Source organism: Macaca thibetana, chromosome 14 (assembly GCF_024542745.1).
Source record: "Macaca thibetana thibetana isolate TM-01 chromosome 14, ASM2454274v1, whole genome shotgun sequence".
NCBI lineage: Eukaryota > Metazoa > Chordata > Mammalia > Primates > Cercopithecidae > Macaca > Macaca thibetana.
Genome location: NC_065591.1, coordinates 121,334,692 through 121,357,534, shown reverse-complemented (window position 1 = coordinate 121,357,534; position 22,843 = coordinate 121,334,692). Strand labels below are relative to the sequence as shown.

The window sequence follows — 22,843 nt, the reverse complement described above, 5'->3', positions numbered from 1 at the left end:
CCGGCCGCGCGCACCTCTCCTCCCCTGCCCGCGTTGGTTGGGCCGGGACGGCGGTTGGGCGGCCTGCGCGCTCCGGCGGCGGCGGTTGCGCGGGCGCTTCGGGCGCGGCGGGCAGGTCTCAGCCGGCCGGGAGCAGAGCACCGGCGGCCGGGGGCCGGGGGCCAGGGGCTGGGCACCGGGCTGGGGGTGGCTGGTTGCGGGCGCGTGGGGCGGAAGGTCCTGTCCGATGGGGCGCCCAGGTTTATCTGCGGAGGCCGCGCCGCCCACCTGCCATCGATGGCTGGGCCCCCGGCCTGCGGTCCCAAGCTGGCGTCCGGGACCCGGGCGGGGGGCCGGCCCGCAGGGGTGTGGGGCGGCCCCTGCGGGTCTGTCCCGTGGCACGGTGTCGGGGCCGGCCGGGCGGAGGCCGGGGCCGGGGTCGCGGCCCTGCCCCAGTCCGTCCGCATCCGGGGTGCAGCGCGGAGGCAGGGCGAGGCCGGTCGGCGCTCGGGAGAGGGCTCACGGTGTGCAGCTCTCCAGCCTCTCGCCAGCTGTTTTTAAGCAGGTTTAGCCGTGCAGCTAGGTGTTGGTACTCTGCTAAGTAAAGTGGAATATTCACGGTCTGCCCTCCAGCCACGCGAACGCAGCGCTGTTGAATTTGTGTGCGCTCCTTTAGCCTTGCTTGGTGGATGAGTTGGATTTCAGTGCATTTTCAATCAATGTGCGTGTACACTTAAGCACAAGGAGGGGTGGCTTTGTGCTGTCATCGAGGATTAGAAGTGTGATGAGACGCACCCAGCTCTGCCCTGTGCCCTAAATCTGCTCCTTTGCCGGTTAAAATCTTGCCTGGCTCGTCACCCCAAATTCTCTAAAGTCAACAGTACTTAATCTTTATTAAAAACAGCAGAATCACTCATGACTGTTTTGTGGCCTCTTTTTCTGACCTGTTCTTTGTTTCTCCACCATTGCTGTTAGGCAAGAAGGTGTATTATTACATTGTATTTTTTTGTATCTTCCTACCCATTTCAGCGCCACAATAGCTTCCACTTTGATGAGCATTACTTATTTGTTGCTCTAGAATAGAGAAAACAAGATTTTTTTTTTTTTTTTTTAATTAGGATTGGTTGGGGGCAAAGCAGCGTTTAAACAGTGTTTATTCAATATGGGGTTTTTAGAAAGTAACTTTGCTAGGTTTATTTATTTAGGAGACAGGTTTTCTGGTTGCCCAGGCTGGAGTGCAGTGGCGCGATCTTGGCTCACTGCAGACACGACCTCCTGGGCTCAAGGTCCTGCTTCAGCCTCCCTAGTAACTGGGACTACAGGCAGGCACCACCACGCCTGGCTGATTTTTCTACTTTTTGTAGAAACGGGGTTTCATCATGTTGCCCAAGATGGTTTCGAACTCCTGAACTCAAGCAATCCTACCGCCGCAGCATCCCTGAGTGCTGGGATTGCAGGCGTGAGCCCCCGTGCTCGGTCTTTAGGTTTCCTTTTATAATAAATTGAGGTGAAATTGACAGAGAATGAACCATTTAAAAGTGAACACGGGCGCTTAGTGGAAGGTTTACATTTTTTGTTTGTTTTGGATCAAGACAAATGTCTTGTGCCTTCTCCTGCCCCGTAAGCTCCCACTGTTTGCTGTGCTGTTACTTGTTTTTCAAGGCAAGATTGTTCTGCTTTTTCAAATAAGCCATTTTTAGTTTTTCTAATGTTTTGCAGCATGCTCCACCACATATTAATGTGTGCATCATATATTGTATATCTGAATGTAATTGAGTATATATTTTAGAAAAGGCAAGGTTCCTGTCTTCAAGGGGCGCTCCGAATGGTTTTTACTTAGAGGTTATGGACGTATAGAGGGTAGCACAATTCAAAATAATCCCAGCTTGATTGGCACTACCTCAGTTTCTACTTGCCTGTTTTGTTTTTCCTTCTAGTTTAAAGAATAATGCGTGATCATTGCAGAAAACATAAAATTTAAGCCGGGTGCAGTGGCTCATGCCTGTAATCCCAGCACTTTGGGAGGCCGAGGCGGGGAGATCACCTGAGGTCCAGGAGTTCGAGACTAGCCTGGCCAACATGGTGAAAGCCCGTCTCTACTAAAAATACAAAAATTAGACGGACATGGTGGCAGGCGCCTGTAATCCCAGCTAGCTACTGGGGAGGCTGAGGCGGGAGAATCACTTGAACCAGGGAGGCGGAGTTTGCAGTGAGCCGAGATCAGGCCATTGCACTCCAGCCTGGGCAACAAGAGTGAAACTGTCTCGGGAAAAAAAAAAAAAAAAAAAAAAAAATTCAGAAGCAGAGTGAAAAAAAAAAAAACCCATAATTACCCAGAGATAATCCTTCCTCATACTTTGGTGTATTTCAAGTTAGTTTTCTGTGTGTGTGTGTATAAAATGTTTGTACAAACGACATAATCTTGCTTTAGTATCTAGTTTTTAAAACAAAACGTAAATAGGTGTCTAAAGACTTTGCTGATGATTTGGCACTTTCATTACTTCCATTATTTGAAGGGGGTATCATGAAGTCCGCTGAACTAAAAGAATTATAATATTTTGATTTCTTGTAACTTTTTAAAAGCATAATCTAATTGATAGGGATAGGTTTCTGGGTAACAAACATAATTCATCAAAGGGCTGAGAACTACTGAGCTGTAATTTTGGTTTCCTCAATTTTTCATTTTAAGCACTGGTAAACACCTGGTAACCGCGTAATTATATCTGGTAAAAAGAAACTGTTAAACATCCTGTTGTTGCGGTGTTTGAGTTGTTCAGTTTGTTTTAAACTTGAACGCTGATGTACTTTGACCTATTGCCACTAAAATACATAGTCTTCTCCCATCACACCCCACCCCAGATAGTGTAGCCACACCCAGTCCAGCAATTTGTTTTTCACAAGCAGAATTTATTGTCTACTATTTTAACTTATCATAGGTACTTTAATAGATCAACGAAGCAGAATTTGGTCTGGTGTCTAGAAAGAGCCAGTCGGTTAAAAAGAAACATTTGCTACAACCAATTCTTTGGAGAATGATCTCACTCAAATTCTCCTGGTGGATGGGGTAGAGGCAGGAGGGTGAGAGGGGAGCTTTTTGTGACTTATTTTGGCCCACATTGGTGACACATCTCTTCCCTGTTCTAGCATTAAACTGTTTGCATGGTTTAGTTGAATCACTGCTTAAGAATATCTGGCCTCTTTTCTATTAATGTTATAACACAGTCGGGTGTGGTGGCTCACACCTGTAATCCCAGTACTCTGGGAGGCCAAGGCAGGCAGATTGCTTGAGTCCAGGAGTTCGAGAACAGTCTGGCCAACAGAGCAAAACTCTACCTCTACTAAAAACAAAAAAGTTAGCCAAGGTGTGGTGGCCCACAGCTATAGTCTCAGCTACTCAGGAGGATGAGGTGGGAGAATCACCTGAGCCCAGGAAGTCGTGGCTGCAGTGAGCCGAGATCGTGCCACTGCACTCCAGCCTGGGCAACCAGAGTGAGACCCTGTCTCAAAAAAAAAAAAAAAAAGTCATTACCCATTTCAAGACTTGTGTGGAGCACTCTGGACATTTCTGTCCACCTTCCAAAATTTTTCTGTGCCTTTCCATTGACCATCCTTATGTAGATTTTAAATTTCTGTTGTAGAAAGCACCTGAAGGTAGGCTCTTCTGTAACTTGAAACAGTTTAGGGAATGGGGAGGGGGTGAGGAAGTGGAGTGGAAAGAGGGAAGGTTTGGGTAACCCTCAGTACAGTTAAGCAAGACTAGTTAAAATGTGGTGAAAACAATTATAAAATCAATAGTGCACAATACTTTTAGAACCTTAGATTGCTAAAAGGTTACTGTCTGGTAATATAGTCTGTTATTGTTTGCTCTTCATTTTTTAAACTCTCCTTTATTGCAAACATGAGAATATTGGAGACAAATGCTCCTCCCCCTCCCCTTTTTTTTTTAAACCCACGTCCTTCACTTTCACTGATGGTAAAGTTGTACTCCACAGCTTCTTTCCTGCTGTGATTTCTAGAAATCAGATCCCTTAGACCTGTGTTGTCCTGTCCAGTAGCCATCTGTGGCTTTGAGCACTTGAAATATGGCTAGTGCTGTGACGTGTGAAATATGTACACTCAGATTTTGAGATTTAGTAGAAAAGAATAAAATCTTTCGATTTATAAAATATTGATTAAATGTTGAAATGACAATATGTTGGATAGACTGGGTAAAATACAATATACTATTATAATTAATTTCACCTGTTTCTACTTTTAAACCATGTATATACTAGAACATTTTAAATTATGTATGTGGCTTGCATATTTCTTTGAACAGTGCAGCCTTGGTCAGCTGGGGGGAGGGTGTTCCCAGATGGCATTAAGATGGTATTGTTTTTTGGTTTCTATAATTTGAATGAATAGATACTGCTAATATGTAGATGTCTGTTTTTTTAGTGCTTATGATAGCTCTCACAAAAGCATGATTATTATTTTGAAGAATATCTTAATCTCAAAACCACTTCCAGATAATTGAGTTAACTGTTACTGAATTAATGTGTTCAATGGATCATTTGAACTTAAAATAATAAAATGACATCAGTAAGCACATAATCCATTAAAAAAAAGTTGAACTAAGCATAATCAGCTAAATTTTCCCAAACTTGGTGTGTTACTTATACATTGATTTTTATAATTTACCATTTTTCAGATGTTTAAGAGAAATCTGAAATTGGAAACATTGAGTATATATTTTTTTCTCCTGTGATTTAGGAAAAAACCACAATACTTTGATTCTAAAGGTGGAAGAAACCGTTTGGACCAGCTCCTGAAAGAACTGTCTTTTTTTTTTTTTCTTTTCTTTTCTTTTTTGAGACAGGCCCTCATTCGGTCACCCATGCTGGAGTGCGGTGGCACCATCATAGCTCACTGCAGCCTTGACCTCCCAGGCTTAAGTGATCCTCCCACCTTGGCCTCCTGAGTAGCTGGGAGTACAGGTGTGCACCGCCATGCCTGGCTAATTTTTGTGTTTTTTGTAGAGACAGACTCTTGCCACGTTGCCCAGGCTGGTCTGGAACTCCTGTGGCTCAAGCGATCCACCCATCTCTGCCTCCCAAAGTGCAGGGATTACCGGTGTGAGCCACTGCACCCAGCCGGGAGAATTGTCCTTTTAAATACAGTTGGAGAAACATAACCTACACATAAAATCCCTATTTTTTTACTTCCATGTTTGCAAACGTTGACAGTTTTGCCCTAACCTGCCTTTGTGGATCCCTCTCCCTGTACTACGCTGTACGGAGGTTTGCTGGGGCGTAGTACTCACAGCGTGGCCTCGGGCAAAGAGGTTCACTGCTGTGCTCGGCTTGCTGGCTGTGATCTTGGGCAAGTTACTTCTGTAAGCCTTGGTTTGCTTATCAAATCTTTCAACTAGTTTCTTAATTATTACTAGGGATAATAACAGTCATCAACCTCATAGACTCTGAGTAAGGATGCCTGTTGATCACTCACCACAGTTGTACAAATGGCTCAATAACAAAGCACACAGTTCTAAATGGTTCAAAAATTGTTTATCTCTTTTGGAACCCCTACTTCAGCCAAACTGGTCCTCCCACTGTTCCTTAAATATTCGGGATTTTCTCTCTGTGCTGTCATGCCTTCGTTTCCCAAGTGGAATGTTTCTTCCTCTCTGCTCTCCTTCCTCTCCTCTCCTAGTTCTGCCCGCCAGAATCCTGTCCATCCTTCTCGAGCAGTGACTGCAAAACTGTTTTTAAAGGACCGGGTAGTAAATGTTTTTGGCTTTGTGGGCCATATGGTCTCTGTCGAAACAGTTCCCCTCTGCTGTGGCATCTGAAAGCATGGCTGTGTTCCAAGAAACTATTTTGGACCTTAAATTTCAATTAATATAACTTTCCTGTGTCAGGAAATATTATTCTTTTGAAACTTTTCAAATATTTTAAAATGTAACAACCATTCTTAGCTCACAGGCTGCACAAAAACATGTCTGCTGCCTGCGGGCTGTGGCTCGCCATCCCCTGTACCAGAGCAAGCTGAACCCACACCGCCCTTGTTGAAGTGTCGAGACCATCTCTTTTGAAAGTAATCCTTTTTGTCTCTGAAGGTCCTGCAGGATTTTGTACTGCTTTATAGTAACAGTAACATTTATTCAGTGCTTACGTTGTATTGTACTCCAATTATTTGTGCTTATTTCTTGCTTCCCAGATTTTAAATTTCTGGAAGCTACAGGTGATTTTTAGCCCCCTCATATAGAATGCAGTATAAAGGAGTGCCTTTTACTTACTGGATTCTAAAATGTTTTGAGGGATAACTGAGTGAATTAAAATACTTGAAGTTGTTTGTAAAGTTTTCCTCCCTTTTTTTTTTGGCTTTTTTTCTTTTTCTTTTTTTTGTTTTTGAGACAGAGGCCCGCTATGTTACCCAGGCTGGAGTGCAGTGGCGTGATCTCGGCTCACGGCAACTTCTGCCTCCTGGATTCCAGCGATTCTCCTGCCTCAGCCTCCCAAGTAGCTGGGATTACAGGAGCCTACCACCACACCTGGCTAATTTTTGTATTTTTAGTAGTGACGGGGTTTCACCATGTTGGCCAGGCTGATCTTGAACTCCTGACCTCAGCTGATCTGCCTGCCTCAGCCTCCCAAAGTGCTGGAGTTACAGGCATGCACTACCGCCCCCGCCCCCTCCCCCCCTTTTTTGTCAAGATTCTTATTTTTGTATGCAAATTCTACTATTTTCTTAGAATTGCTTGAAGATTTTGAGGTAAATTTATTGGGGGTTATTTTCAGTCTTTCCACAAACCATGATTACAGGCAGTCTTAATAGAATGTCCTTCTAATAGGGACTAGCTGTCACTCCTGTAACTAATTATTGCTCTTTATTTGACTTTTTAACTGTCCTCTCCAAGACACTTGTTAACATTTAGTCCTTAACACAGACTATTGACAGAACCGTGTCCACTTTTGCAAAGGAGAGAAAGTAGGTAGAGGGTCAGGGAGTTAAGCAAGTATGAGAGAGGGGTCAGAGCGCATGGGAGTAAAGGGTCTGGATCCTCAGCCCCAGGCAGGGGCATGTATATTAATAAGGTTTCAGTCTCTTCCATCATGTATTCATTTTCTCCTTCATTCTTTTTCTCTTGAAGTTGATGAATTGAAAATTATGCAGGACTGTGTAAGTACTTCATCACTTGGTAAATATAAGGACCCATGCATGGTAATGTTTGGACACCACTTTATGTGACATGCAAGTTCTCTCAAGTACTGTGGAAGTGAGATACTACATTACTACAAAACAGTAATTCTAGAATTAAAATGAAATTGTGTCATAGTAATTGGACTTTGATGAACTTTGTTTCATTTAAACATTTTAAGAAAATTTATGTTGGCTGGACGCAGTGGCTTACGCCTGTAATTCCAGCACTTTGGGAGGCCGAGGCAGGCGGATCACGAGGTCAGGAGATCGAGACCATCCTGGCTAACGCGGTGAAACCCCTCTCTACTGAAAATACAAAAAAAAAAAAAAAAAAAATTTAGCCGGGTGTGGTGGAGGGCGCCTGTGGTCCTAGCTATTCGAGAGGCTGAGGCAGGAGAATGGCGTGAACCCGGGAGGTGGAGATTGCAGTGAGCTGAGATTGCGCCACTGCACTCCAGCCTGGGCATCAGAGTGAGACTCTGTCTCAAAAAAAGAGAAAGTTTAAGTTAACTTTTTAATATTTTTAAATTTTTTTTAGAGATAGTGTCTCACTGTGTTGCCCAGGCTAGTCTCCAACTCCTGGGTTCAAGCCACCCTCCCGTCTCAGCCAACCAAGTAGCTGGGGTTACAGGTGCAAACCACCCTCACCAGTTTATATTCTTTTTTTTCTCTTTCTTTTTTTTTTTTTTTGAGGCAGAGTTGTGCTTTGTCACCCAGGCTTGAGTGCAGTGGTGCGATCTTGGCTTACTGCAACCTCTGCCTTCTGGTTTCAAGCAATTCTCCCTGCCCCAGCCTCCTGAGTAGCTGGGATTATAGGCGCCCACCACCACGCCCAGCTAATTTTTGTATTTTTTTAGTAGAGACGGGGTTTTACTATGTTGGCCAGGCTGGTCTTGAACTCCTGACCTCAGGTCTCGAGACCAGGCTGGTCTCGAATTCCTGACCACCCACCTTGGCCTCCCAAAGTGCTGGGATTACAGGTGTGAGCCACTGCACCCAGCCCCAGTTTATTTTGATACTTACATATACTTATCCCAAGCTCTAGGTATCTCACCAAAAAATTATGTCATACGTCATTTAAAAAATATTTTTCAGATTCATGATTTTAAATAGTTATAAACTATGACAGATATAGAAAATTCTAAAACTTTATTGAGTGGCTTTAAATAAAACCTAAATAAATAAAGAGCACAATGGCTCAAGGAGTGGAAGATTCAATATTGTAAATGTGTCAATTTTCGGGAAACTGATTTATAGATCTAATGTAATCCCACATTTAAAAAAGTTAAGACAAGCTGATTCTAAAACATTTGCTAAGGCCCAAGAAAAGGCAAAACACTTTTGAAAAAGAAAAGTTAGGAAAACTTCTCTATCTCAAGAAGAGATATAATAATTAAGATAGTGTTGGGCCAGGCGCGGTGGCTCATGCCTGTAATCCTAGCACTTTGGGAGGCCGAGGCGGGCCAATCACAAGGTCAGGAGATCAAGACCATCCTGGCTAACACAGTGAAACCCCATCTCTACTAAAAATACAAAAAATTAGCCGGGCGTGGTGGGGGGGCGCCTGTAGTCCTAGCTATTCGGGAGGCTGAGGCAGGAGAATGGCCTGAACCCGCGAGGCAGAGCTTGCAGTAAGCCGAGATTGCACTGCTGCACTCCAGCCTGGGCGACAGAGCGAGATTCCGTCTCAAAAACAAAAACAAAAACAAAAGATAGTGTAATATTGGCATTGGATAGGCTAATAATGATAGACCAATAGAACAGCATATGGAGTCCAGACACAGTATCCTGCATAGCCAGACACTTGATTTGTGACCTGGAGGCATGGCAGAAAGGCAGGCAAAACAATAACACTTTTAGAATTAACACAGGAGAAGATACTCATGACCTCAGTATAGAGGAGCATTTCTTTTTTTTTTTTTTTTTTTTTTTTTTGAGACGGAGTCTCGCTTTGTCACCCAGGCTGGAGTGCAGTGGCCGGATCTCAGCTCACTGCAAGCTCCGCCTCCCGGGTTTACGCCATTCTCCTGCCTCAGCCTCCCGAGTAGCTGGGACTACAGGCGCCCACCACCTCGCCCGGCTAGTTTTTTGTATTTTTAGTAGAGACGGGGTTTCACCATATTAGCCAGGATGGTCTCGATCTCCTGACCTCGTGATCCGCCCGTCTCGGCCTCCCAAAGTGCTGGGATTACAGGCTTGAGCCACCGCGCCCGGCCCTAGAGGAGCATTTCTTAAACAAGATGCTACAGGCACTAATAGATAGAATAATGGGCAAAAGTCTTGAACAGGCACTTCAGAAAAGGAAAAATCCAAATGTCTAATAAACATGAAAAGGTGTTCAACCATGTTGATAATCAAGGAAATGCAAATTTCAGCCACAGTGCCAGAATACTGTACACCTCAATTAAAGTGGGATGTTGAACAGTAGGGACTTTCATAGATGACTGGTACAGATATAAATTCGTATGACTAGTTTGGAAACAGTATTATCAAGAAAGTTCAAAACATGCATACTCTAATGCCCATCAGTTCCAGTATTAGAGAAACGCATATGCCTGAGAGAACTAGAAAAAGTATTTGGAGTAATTTATTTTCATGATACTGATTCAGTTAATATTTCAGGACTGCTGTGTCGTGTTCTGAACACACAGGTAGCTTTGTTTCTGGAACAATGGTGAATAAATGTTATTTATGTTTTCCTTCTCTGCTGAATGTTTAAATATTCCATCCAATGTCTTCTTCAATTCCTAAAACAATGCTGGAAACAGAATAGGCATTTAATAAGTATTCTTGTGTTTTAAAAAATTATTTGAATTTTTACAATGGGAGCCCTTCATCATGGCTTTGTAGTTACCTCAACTCTGGCCGCTGAGTAGTTCACTCGATTAAATTTGTTTGTGGGTGTAGTGAATTACAACGTTCTTTGGTTCCCTTGAGATCAAGTCTAACCTGGTGATTGCGTCATCTGGTGGGAGAGTAAGGCTACAACAGCAGGTGGAAACCATGCTCGGGTCCTGACCACTTTGCCCAGGTTGAAAGCTGTTGTGGCAAAGAGGAGAAAGAGCTTCAAGCTTTGTAGTAAAAGAAACCTGGGCTTAAATTCTACTTGTCAGCACTGTGACCTTGGAGAAGTAATCATTCTTGGTTGTGGTGAGGGTTAATTGAGATCAGGTATTTAAAGGATGTCTGACAGTGCCTGGTACGGGATAGGTGCTCCGTAAATGCCTGTAGCTGTAATTATTACTGTTCCACTAGCTGTTTACTTAAGTAACATTGAATTTCCACAGAATGCATTTCGAATCAGGTGGACTATGATTAGACTGATTTTTAAAATAAAGAGCTGCATCTGTTAAAGGATTCTAATTTTGTGGTCTGTGATTCCTTCAGGGAATTTGCAAATGAAGCTAACATGTTGTAGGAACACCTGAGTGAAATGGTCTGGTTAAGTGTTTACAAAGAATAGTTATGGCTAAGATTTCTAAACAGGAATGCTTCTATTTTGTGTCTCTTGTGGAAGAAAATGCTAATCACATAGTTTTTATTTTTGTATTTTTATTTTTTTTTGAGACAGAGTCTTACTCTGTCACCCAGGCTGGAGTGCAATGGCGTGATCTTGACTCACCGCAACCTCTGCCTCCTGGGTTCAAGCGATTCTCTGATTCTCCTGTCTCAGCTCCCCGAGTAGCTGGGATTACAGGTGCGTGCGCCACCAGGCTGGTTACTTTTTTTTTTTGAGATGGAGTCTTGCTCTGTCACTAGGCTGGAGTGCAGTGGTGCGATATCGGATCACTGCAACCTCCACCTCCCAGGTTCAAGCAATTCTCCTGCCTCAGCTTCCCGAGTAGCCGGATTACAGGCACGGGCCACCACACGCAGCTGATTTTTGTATTTTTAGCAGAGATGGGGTTTCACTATATTGGCCAGGCTGGTCTCAAACTCCGACCTCAGGTGATCTGCCTGCCTAGGTCTCCCAAAGTGTTGGGATTACAGGTGGGAGATACTGCGCCCAGCTGCTAATCACATAGTTTTAAAATTTTATCAGTTTTAAGTTGAACTTTACATATGTTGTGGTGAAATACATCAGTTAAGAGAGAATCCAAGCCTGCAGTTAAGAATGATCTATTCCCGAAACAATTGTTTAATAATGAAAATGTATTAAAATGTCTTTTAATTGAGAATAAGTCTTTTCTGGATGAGACACCTTCATGATCTAAAACAGCCTGTGGTCCTCACAATTTAAATAATTATTAACATTTGCATTACACTCTATACTATTGAGCTATATTGTAAAAGACATTATCCCACTTTATGTTAGCAGTGAGCCTGTGATTTGCTTGCCTTCAAATCCTTTTTCCACTTCAAGAAATGCCTCAGCTAGCGGAAGGCGACTTTGAATCCTAGACCAGCGAACATAGTCCTACGGTGGTGGTTTGATTAAGATGGAGGAGGTTGAAATTTGGTAGCTTGTAGGTCTTAATTGTATGCCAGTGAGACAGAGTTTTTATGAAGGCAGTAAAATGTCAATATGTTGTCTATCTGAGCTCACTGTCTTTAATAAAATACTTATTTTTCTACCATCTGTGTTTCATATTTAAAGGTATGAGAATTTGAAAATGAAAAAAAGTGGGGACCCGGGCATAGTGGCTCATGCCTGTAAATCCCAGCACTTTGGGAGGCTGAAGTGGGAGGATCACTTTGAGGCCAGGAGTTAGAGACCAGCCTAGGCAACATAGCTAGACCCCCGTCTCTACAAAATAATAATAATAAAAACAGGTGAGGACGCCATTAACATGTTTACAGGGGTGTGAATTGGATGTAAAGGGAATTACTTCAAACCAGTACGGTATCAATTTGCTTTTTTTTTTTTTTTTTTTCTGGAGACAAAGTCTCACTTTGCCGCCCAGGCTGGAGTGCAGTGGCGCCATCTCTGCTCACTGCGACTTCTACCTCCCAGGTTCGAGTGATTCTTGTGCCTCACCCTCCCGAATAGCTGGTATTACAGGCGTGCACCACCACGGCTGGCTAATTTTTGGTATTTTTAATACAGATGGGGTTTCACCATATTGCTGAGGCTGGTCTCGAACTCCTGATGTCAGGTGATCTACCTGCCTCAGCCTTCCGAGATGCTGGGAATACAGGCATGAGCCACCGTGCCTGGCCTGAGTTTTCTTCTTAATCTTGTGTCTGAGTCATGGTTCAGTCTATTTGAACTAAAGACTGTATGTTTCAGGAGTTGTAGAGTGAACGAGTAGTTACACTGTTTTATATTACATATTGTAGTGTTAAATTATGAAAATTACTCTCTAGGATGATTTTCCTCTAAGCAATTTTCATACGTTAAAAAGTTTTCCCTAGTTAAAACATGTTAAAGCACACGGGTTTATTGAGGAAACAGCCTACTACTTAAGATTGTGCCTCTATACATTAACCAGGAGTTTATCCTAACAACTTGGGTTTGTGATTTGTTGAGTCATAGGTACCAACCAGAACCATCTGTAAGGAAAGCTTTTCAGGCCGCGTAAGACCCACCTGAAAGTCTCCTACTTAATTACTGCACTGGCTAATTCAACAAAAGAGCTTGAGATATGGGGGCCAAATAGTGTTGGGTGCGTGGGTGAAACAGGGTCTTACATTGTATCTGTACCCCCCACCAGCTGTCTTGTGACTGAATACTGCTGTTCAGAAGGGAGCTGGAGGATGTGTGCTTGAAGCTTTCTAAATTCATTATTCATAGCTGAGAAACATGCATGCTCAATGTTTTTTTTTTACCTCCCAGAGACAGGGTCTTGCTATTGCCCAGGTTGGAGTGCAGTGGCATGATCACGGCTCACTGTAACCTGGAACTCCTGGGCTTAAAGCGATCATCCTGCCTCAGCCTCCCAAAGTGCTGGGATTACAGATGTGAGCCACTGTGCGGGCCTGGAATTTGTCTTTCACCTAGCTTTCTATGTTATTCTGGTACAACCAGTTCATGAAGTGTGGGAACTGTAGACCAATTGAATAAAGTTTAAATTATCCTACTTCCTCTGTGGTCTTGTATAACCCCATCCTTACTACTTTTTGAGGCTTGTCTGTCCCATAGTTACTGGTACCTAAGCATCCCCTCAATTTCTCTTGCCTCTGGAACTTTCTAGAAAGTTTGCATTGACTTAACCACTCATCTTTTTTTTTTTTTTTTCTAAGAACAGCTTTATTGAAATACAATTTACATACTGTGCAATTCACTTACTTAAAGTGTACATGGTTCAGCCAAGTGCAGTGGTTCACGGCTGTAATCCCAGCACTTTGGGAGGCCGAGGCAGGTGAATCGCTTGAACCCAGGAGTTTGAGACCAGCCTGGGTAACATGGCGAAACCCCATCTCTACCCAGAATACAAAAATTGCCAGTCTCATAACCTGGTCTCAAATAAATAAATAGATAAAAATTTAAAAATACAGTGTACAATTCAATGGCTTTAATACATGCAAAGAGTTGTGCAGCTGTCACTCACCACAATCAATTTTAGAACACTTTTATAACCTCCAAAAGAAACCCTGAACCATTTAGCTGTCACCATTAATTCTCTATCTCCTCCTAAGCCCTAGGCAACCACTGTTTATTTTTTGTGTCTGTTAATTTGCTTGTTCTGCAAATTAATATTTCATATAATATTTTACATAAATGGAATTGTTCAATGTGTATTTTTTTGTGACTAGCTTCTTTCACTTAGCATAATGTTTTCAGGGTTCATCCATGTTGTAGCATGTTCCAGTTCTTCATTCCTTTTTATGGTCAAATAATATTCCATTAAATGGATATACCACATTTTGTTTATTTGTCAGTTGATGGGTATTTGGATCATTTCCATTTTTTAGCTATTACGAATAATGCAATGGTGAGCATTCATGTACAAGTCTTTTAGGGACATACACTTTTATTTCTCTTGGGTTTATTACACCTTGATGAGGAATTGCTGAGTCATTTGGTGTGTCTATGTTTAGCCTTCTGTGGAATTGCTGGGCTGTTTTCCATATTGGCAGCAGTGTTTTACATTCTCACCAGTAGTGTATGAGGGTTCCAGTTTCTCCTCATCCTTACCCACACTGGTTATTACCTGTTGCCCTATCAGAATTTTGAATGAAATTGAAAAGATGAAAATGCACTACAAAAATAAGCATAATAGAATATAGAGTATCATTAATAAAGGCAGTTTTGTGTGGTTTGTTGACATGGCATGAAGACTGTTGTCTTTATTGTTTGGAGCTCGCTAAACAATAAAGGATATAGATTAATGTTTTGCTGAAATTGAGGCCATAAAAGTATTACTCTGAAGCTACAGTATGCTTCAGAATTTTTCTTAGTTGGGCAAACCTTTCCTGTTAGTGGAGAGTTTATGATCTGTGTGATTTGAATTTCAGGTACATTTTGCCTACACAATAGCAGACAAGAATCTGAGGTGCTTATTTTCATTTGGCTCTTCTCATTCCTTTTAACCCTGGGAATGAACATGAATGGATGGGAGAATTAGTAAGTATATGTTAATAAATACAAAAACGACAACAATGAGCATTTTTGAGTGTTCCTGTGGGCCAGGTGTGGGTTTTCATTTGCAGTGTATTTCATTTATTTCATAGTTCTACCTTAGGGAACTGGAACCATTGGTCCTGCTGTAACCATGCTATAGATGAAGTCATGATGGCTTGAGAAGTAACTTCACTCACCCGGGTCATGGAGCTGTAGCTGGCAGCCGAGGAGCCTCAATCCAGGCCCCTGACCCTAGAGATCTGTGGTCCTCCACTCAAAGTCACGCAGCAGGCTTGGCGCGGTGCCTCACACGGTTTGGGAGACCTAGGCAGGTGGATCGCTTGAGCCCAGGAGTTCGAGACCAGCCCGGCCAACATGGCAAAATCCCGTTTCTACTAAAAATACAAAAAAATTAGCCAGGCATGGTGTTGCATGCCTGTGGTCCCAGCTACTCGTGTTTCTGAGGTTCGGTTGCTTGAACCTGGGAGGCAGAGGTTGAAAGTGAACCAAGATTGTGTCACTGCACTCCAGCCTGGGTGACAGAGTGAAACCCTGTCTCAAAAAAAAAACCCAAAGCAAACCAAATTCACGCAGCAGCGCTAGAAGTGGGGAGGAAGAAGTTTGGTCAGTAGCAGGCTGCTAGAAGATCACGTTAAGGCACCAGCTATGACATAAGGACTTGCCACAGCCCACTACACAAGGGAGCACTACATGTGATTTCCAACCATTCTTGTTGCCATCCTAAGCCTCTGTCCCCTCTATTAACTAATATGGGTTGGAGGCACAGGGTGAGGAGATCTACCTTCTTGTCCTAGAACCACACACCCCAGACTCTGCCATGCCACCATGAGCCTGCTATTAGCCACCGTGAACCCAGCACCTCTGTGTACACTAAGAACGGAAGCATTGGGACTAATCTTGCAGCATTGGTGTGGGAGGGCCACAGCTCATGAATATGAAAATATTCAGAGACTATATATGAACCTCAAGATCTGTACCTTGGGTTTTAAGAATTGGACTTATTAAATAATTTCTTTTATTACTATATATATATATATATTTTTTTTTTTTTTTTAAAGACAGGGTTTGGCTCTGTCCCCCAGGCTGGAGTGCAGTGGCACAATCTCGGCTCACTGCAAACTGCCTCCCAGGCTCAAGTGATCCTCTCACCTCAGCCTCCTGAGTAGCTGGAACTACAGATGCATGCCACCACACATGGCTAATTTTTTGTAGAGACAAGGTTTTGCCCCATTGACCAGGCTGGTCTCAAACTCCTGAGCTCAAGCAGTCCTCCCGCTTTGGCCTCCCAAAGTGCTGGGGTTACAGGCATGAGCCACCGAGCCCTGTCCAATACCATATTTGGCTTATAGCGTATTCTTTGCATTCACAAAGACTGGTTTTGATTTTGTGTGGCTTGGGAGCAGTCGATCTCCATATGCCTTGCCAGTTGTATTGTACTAGATCATGTCATCTGTCAATTGCATTTCCCCCCGTAGTGTTGTTTTTTCTTTTCAGCTCATTAAAATCCAGTTATAAACATTGAGATATATATACATATCTATATATATGTATGTATACATACACACACCTGCTATCTTAGCTGTGGAAGCAGTTAAATACCATTATTTTTAATGGCAGTACTCTTTTGTTTATGAGAGTTCATCCTAAGAGGGTTTTGGGAAGTAACAAATTACCTTCTAAGCAGAAGACTGCACTATATTCCTTCCAGATGGCCTCCTGGGCCAGTCATGGCTCCAGGTGCTGGGGACACTCCCTCATCAGCTCCAGCGAGGTGATGCTCCTGCAGCAGCCTTCCAGTGGAGGACAGGTGGTGCACACACACTGAACTTGCCTAACTGATGGTAAATGCTTTGCAGAGTATTACAGCAGAATCCCATGAGAAAGGATGATCAGAAAAGCCTACTGAGGAGGTAGCATTGACCCTGAGAGCTGGATAATGAGGAGGAGGTAGGTGGTGGACAGTGGCGGAGAAAGCATTCCCACAGAGGAGACGGCTGTTGCCACTTTAAAGGCTGGGCAAGCAGAAGGAGAGTATGAAGCCAAAAACAAGAAGGAGGACCCAAGAGAGAACCCAGCAGCGCGACCTGTGGAGGTCAAGCCACCAGAAGAGGTTGCGGAGGCGTTGCCCGGGAGATGGGAGGAAAATCGGGAAGGCGTAGTATCGGGAATGAAGGGAAGAGATTTGCAGACGGTGTGAGTGCCATGTGAGGACAGGGAGGATGAGAGCTGTGGGGAGTGCTGGATTTTGCAGTAGACGCTCTAGAATGTGCCATCTCAGGGAGTCGTGGGGATGGAAGCCCAAGTGGGGTGGGCCGAGGCCGAGGCAGGGAGGGGACAGTGAGGCCGTGGGGCTGGACTGCAGGCCACGCTGCAGAGTCTCAGTGTGTGTGGGGAAGAGCAGAGAGATGGCGGGTAGGTGAGCAGGAACACGGGCTCAAGGGAAGGTTTTGTGTAATACAAAGATTTTGTTGAAATATAAGTCTAGATAAGTGCCCACTTTTTTATTCTAATAAAGATAGATTCTAGCACTTGCTAGCTGGTGCGCAGAGAAGGCCCGGAGGGCCCCAGAAGGCCTGGTGCCAGCCACCCAGGGGAAAGGCCGCCTCCACTGGGCCAGTGTGGTGAGGACAGGGTGCTGACGTGGGAGCTGAGGGAATACCTGCCTGAGGGCTCTCTTTTCCCAGGGGAGTGTGAGGCATCAGCTGGAGTCGGGATGGTGGTGGGGAAGCCTAAGGGGAAAGAGGCGGGAAAGGAGTAGTTCTTTTTGGAGACAACAATCCAAAGTTAATTCCAAGGCAGAATAGGGTGGGAGCCAATGTTGAGTGCTCCTTTGAGATCAGTGGCCCTGAATTTAAAGGGAGACCTGGCAGCATCCACGTAGGGTTCCCTCCAGTGTGGGTATGGCACAGAGTCAGTGAGAGGAAAGTGGTCACGGGAGGGTCACATAACGGCGGACTTCGGAATCTGTTTCAATAACAATGTTTATGTTGCTTTCCTCTAGGCTACCTTAAGGAGTATGTTCTTCCTATAGTTTAGTCTAGTGCCATACTCAGGAAGTGGGAACGAAGGTCTCTTCAGTTTCACTTATTTCAGTTAGTCTATTCCATCCTAAACCTTCTCCTCTCCTGTATACACTAAGCTAACTGGAAAAATTAGCTCACTAGGAATGAACAATTACAGTGTAATATTTTGTCAAAATAAAAATAAATTTTTAGATCAGGCGTGGGGGCTCATGCTTGTAATCCCAGCCCTTTGGGAGGCAGAGGCAGGTGGATCACCAGAGGTCAGGAGTTTGAGACCAGTCTGGCCAATAAGGCGAAACCTCTTCCCTACTAAAAATACAAAAACTTAGCCAGGTGAGGTGGTGGGCACCTGTAATCCCAGCTGCTCAGGAGGCTGAGGCAGGAGAATCACTTGAGCCCAGGAGGCGGAGTGCAGTGAGCTGAGATTGGACCACTGCACTCCAGTCTGTGTGTACACACACACACATGTACACACACACATTTTTTTGAGACAAGGTCTTGCTCTGTTGCTCAGGGTGAGTGCAGTGGCACCATCACAGCTCACTGCAACCTTGACCTCTCAGGCTTAAGCAATCCTCCTACCTCAGCCTCCGGAGTAGCTGGGATCACAGGCACCTGTCACCACACCCAGCTAAATTTTTGTATTTTTTGTAGAGACGGGGTTTCGTTATCTTGCCCAGTCTGGTTTCGAACTCTTAAGCTCAAGTGATCCACCAGCCTCGGCCTCTAAAAGTGTTGGAATTATAACTGTAAGCCACTGCGCCTGGCCATATTTTATAATTTTTTTATGAGGATAAAAAAGAAAATTTCCATCAGGGGAATATTTATTTATTAATTATACTTTTTTTGAGATGGAGTTTAGCTTTTGTTGCCTAGGCTAGAGTGCAATGGTGCAATCTCGGCTCACTGCAACCTTTGCCTCCCAGGTTCAAGCAATTCTCTTGGCTCGGCCTTCTGAGTAGCTGGGATTACAGGCACCCGCCGCCATGCCTGGCTAATTTTCTTTTTTTTTTTTTTTTTGAGACGGAGTCTCGCTCTGTCGCCCAGGCTGGAGTGCAGTGGCCGGATCTCAGCTCACTGCAAGCTCCGCCTCCCGGGTTTACGCCATTCTCCTGCCTCAGCCTCCCGAGTAGCTGGGACTACAGGCGCCCGCCACCTCGCCCGGCTAGTTTTTTGTATTTTTTTTTAGTAGAGATGGGGTTTCACCGTGTTAGCCAGGATGGTCTCGATCTCCTGACCTCGTGATCCACCCGTCTCGGCCTCCCAAAGTGCTGGGATTACAGGCTTGAGCCACCGCGCCCGGCCGCCTGGCTAATTTTTGTATTTTTAGTAGAGATGGAGTTTTGCCATGTTGACCAGACTGATCTTGAACTCCTGACCTCAAGTGATCCACCCACCTCGGCCTCCCAAAGTGCTGGGATTGCAGTCGTGAGCCACTGCGCCTGGCCCATCAGGGGAATATTTAAATAAATGATTGGCATATCTATCACGTTGAAAGCAATAAGATTACTGCAGATACTTTCAGTATCTGAAAAGGTGTCACAGCTTACTGTTAAGTTAAAGTATATTTCTATATATAAGATAACGGAAAAAAAAGTATGGTTACATTTCTCCATGAGTACATTTGTGTATAAAGACAGCTAGTTTATGTGTGTTGTGTTTATACATGATAGGTCAGTGGAAAGACAGACACTAAAACGTCAGCCATGGCAATATCTAGGGAATGGGTTGGGGTGGGAGAGAGGGTAACTTTTACTGTTTATTTCAAATAATTCTGTACCGTCAGAATTTTTCCCCGATTCACTGTTTGTTTGTTTGTTTGTTTGTTTTTAGCATACTTACAGGTATGTACAACCATCATCACAAACAATTTTGATACATTTTCATCACCTGAAAAAGAAACAGCATAGCCCGGCCACGGTGGCTCACGCCTGTAATTCTAGCACTTTGGGAGGCCCAGGCAGGCGGATCACCTGAGGTCAGGAGTTCGAGACCAGCCTGACCAACATGGTGAAACCCTGTCTGCACTGAAAATACAAAATTAGCTGGGTGTGGTGGTGCATGCCTGTAATCCCAGCTACTCAGGAGGCTGAGGCAGGACAATCACTCGAACCTGGGTGGCGGAGGTTGCAGTGAGCCAAGATTGCGCTACTGCACTTCAGCCTGGGCAACAAGAGTGAAACTCTGTCTCAAAAAAAAGAAAAAGAAAAATAAATGTCATACCCTTTAGCTGTCTCTCCATCTTCCCATCCTCTCCTGACCCTAAGAAATCACTAATCTACTTCCTGTCTTTATAGATTTCCCTGGTTTGGACTTTAAAAATATAGTATGTGGTCTTTTATGACTGGCTTCTTTCACTTAGCATAATGTTTCAAAGTTCAGTTATGTTGTAGCATGGATCAATACTTTGTTCCTTTGTTGTGGTCGAATAATAAATATTCCATTGCATGGATATACCACATTTTGTTTATGCATTTGTCCACTAATGCAGCAGTCCCCAACCAGGGACTTGTTTTGTGGGAGACAATTTTTCCATGGACAAGGGGTTGGGGGTGGTTTTGGGATGAAGCTGAGAATCTAATGCCTCAGATCATCAGGCATTAGTTAGATTCTCAAAAGGAGTGAGCACCTTGATCCCTCACGTGCACAGTTCACAACAGGGTTCCTGCTTCTGTGAGAGTCCAATACTGCCGTTGTCCTAACAGGCCACAGGACTGGTACCTGTGTGCGGCCTGGGGGTCTAAGACCCCTGCATTAATGCACACTTGGGCTGTTTCCACCTTTTGGCGATGATGAGTAACACTACTGTAAACTTTGTGTCTAAGTCTTCGTGTGCATCCATGTTTTCCTTTCTCTAGGGTCTGTGCCTAGCAGTGGAATTGCTTGGTCATATGGTAACTATGATGTTTAATTGTTCCAGGAACTGCCAGCTTGTTTTCCAAAGTGGTTGCACCCTTTACATTCCTGCCAACAGCCTACGAGGGCTGTGATCTCAGCACATCCTGTCCACACTTACCTTTTTGATTCAAACCACCCTAGTGAGTGTAAAGTGGCATCTCATTATGGCTTTCATTTACATTTTCCTGGCAACTAGATTCCACTAGGAAGTAAAATCAACACAGTTTTAGTTAGGGGACATACGCCTAAGGAACTGAAGGTGGGAAGGGGCTGCTGAGAGGCAGAGAAGCCTGCAGAGCTCCAGGGGATCCTCCTGGTAGGGCGGAGGAGGTAAAGGATGGGGCCTGAAGGGCTGTGAAGGCAGTTAGAACAGGAGGGGCAGAATCCGAGGCCAGGAAGGGATGGGGACGTGAGCCTCAAGTCCAGCACTGGTTTCTCCTTGAGGGCTTTGCTTACCAGGCTGTGCTGGTCAAAAAAAGAAGTCAAAACACAGTGGGATAGAAGAGGGGATTTTCAGTAGTTTCAAGTTGCTGGGGAGACAGAAACTGGAGTAGAAGACCTGCCAGGGAGGGGAGCCCTAGGATGCACCTCACAGTCTCCCCTGCAACCCTGGAAGGTCACACCCTGGAGCCGACTGAGTCTTACAGTCAGAAACCAGCCTCAGGTGAGCTCCGGACTGCGCTGCTCTGCCCTCTGCAGCCCACCAGAGGCTGGGTGGATCCTGGGGAGAGGGTGCAGGAGCTTCTGGGTGCTAGTGGAGTTCTGCTCCTCGAGCCAGAGGCGTTTCCTCTGAGAGCGGCCCTCAGGTCAGACGCTTAGGATTTGTGCCATTTTTCTGCAGGCGCGTGATGCACTCTGGCGCTGTGAGGTTCCCACCTGCTATCTTGTGAGGATAGAACACAGGACCCCTGACAGATTTCTTTGTGAAATTGCCTTCACATTTTACCAGCCAACCAGCTGCTACTCTTTATAAAAAGAAAAAGGCAAACATCAAGGTTTATCATTCTTTAGAACTCACACTGAATGTTGGTTCCTTTTAAACTCTGAAGGATTTTCACGTAGGATTGTCGGGCTGGGACCCCCAACAAGTGTCTCAGCCTCATGTTTCTTCTGTCTGAGTGAGTGGCAGGAGCCCCTTTGAAGCACCTGATGGGGCCCTCATGCATCACTAACAAACTCTCAAATGGAATGGGAGGATCGGTCTTTGTTTTTTTGGTACATGAAAGGTCTTAATCGAATTAGGGAAAAGTCCACATTTCTTGGGTGAACATGAAGAAGGATTTGCTTGCGTGCCTCCTTTGCGGCCTGAAGAAAGGGGTGCCACACCCTGATGGGAAACCTGAGCTGACCGTCTCTGCAGCCCTTTGTGCACAAGGAAAGTAGGAAGCATTATTGCCTGGTGTGAAGATTTCTACATGGGAAGTGGCAGGTCAAAGGGACACCACATGGAGAGGGAGAAGCAGGCGGAGGTCACCGTCTCAGACCTGCCCGAGGCTTCGCTGCTGGGCTTGTTTCTGTCATCCTGTGTTTTCTCACCTGGTTGGTTTGTTTTGAAGCCTCCAAACCTTAGTTCAGTTCTCTTCTGGATACAGTATCTTCCTTGATGAAACCAGAGACAGGTCAGGAAAGTTTCTTTAGGACATGCTACACACTAGGTTTTAGATTGTAACAGATAGCTCAGTCTCATATCAGAAGCACGACTTTCTCTGAAATGTATCTGCCATTGCTCACCCAGTTTCTGAAGGCTTTTCTGGAGTTTTTTTCCAAATGGCTTAAACTCACATCATCTGGAGGAGTCCTCCTGTGCCTTGGAGCTTCCAGAGCTCCATCGTGTGCCTCACGGCCCACACTTGAAACAACTGGTCCATGTGAGTGGCCCCTAGACATGCCTGGAGTGCCCCGGCATTATCACAGCCTCATTTCTTTTATCTTTACCTTCAGGCCTCTCTGTTTATGTAGAAATATGCCACATCCATAATGCCTTAACCAAAAAGCAAAACAATTTTGTTTGGAACCTAATCAGAGACTTAACAGCTTTTCTTTAAAAAAAAAAAAAATTGTTGAAATCCTTTATGAAAGCCTGGTTTCCCTGCTTTCTTTCTTTTTTCTTTCTTTCTTTTTTTTTTTAAAGACAGGATCTCTCGCTCTGTCGCCCAGGCTGGAGTGCAGTGCTGCGATCTCACCGCACTCACTGCAACCTCAACCTTCCAGGCTCAAACGATCCTCCCACTTCAGC

At 44.5% G+C, this 22,843-nt stretch overlaps 2 protein-coding genes across 5 annotated transcripts in view; one reads left to right on the top strand and one right to left on the bottom strand.

Annotated features, from left to right (window-relative positions):
- APLP2 (amyloid beta precursor like protein 2) overlaps positions 1–22,843 on the bottom strand; it is a 726,249-nt gene that overhangs the window by 131,227 nt on the left and 572,179 nt on the right. The gene's annotated exons all lie outside the window — the stretch shown is intronic.
- PRDM10 (PR/SET domain 10) overlaps positions 1–22,843 on the top strand; it is a 100,711-nt gene that overhangs the window by 808 nt on the left and 77,060 nt on the right. The gene's annotated exons all lie outside the window — the stretch shown is intronic.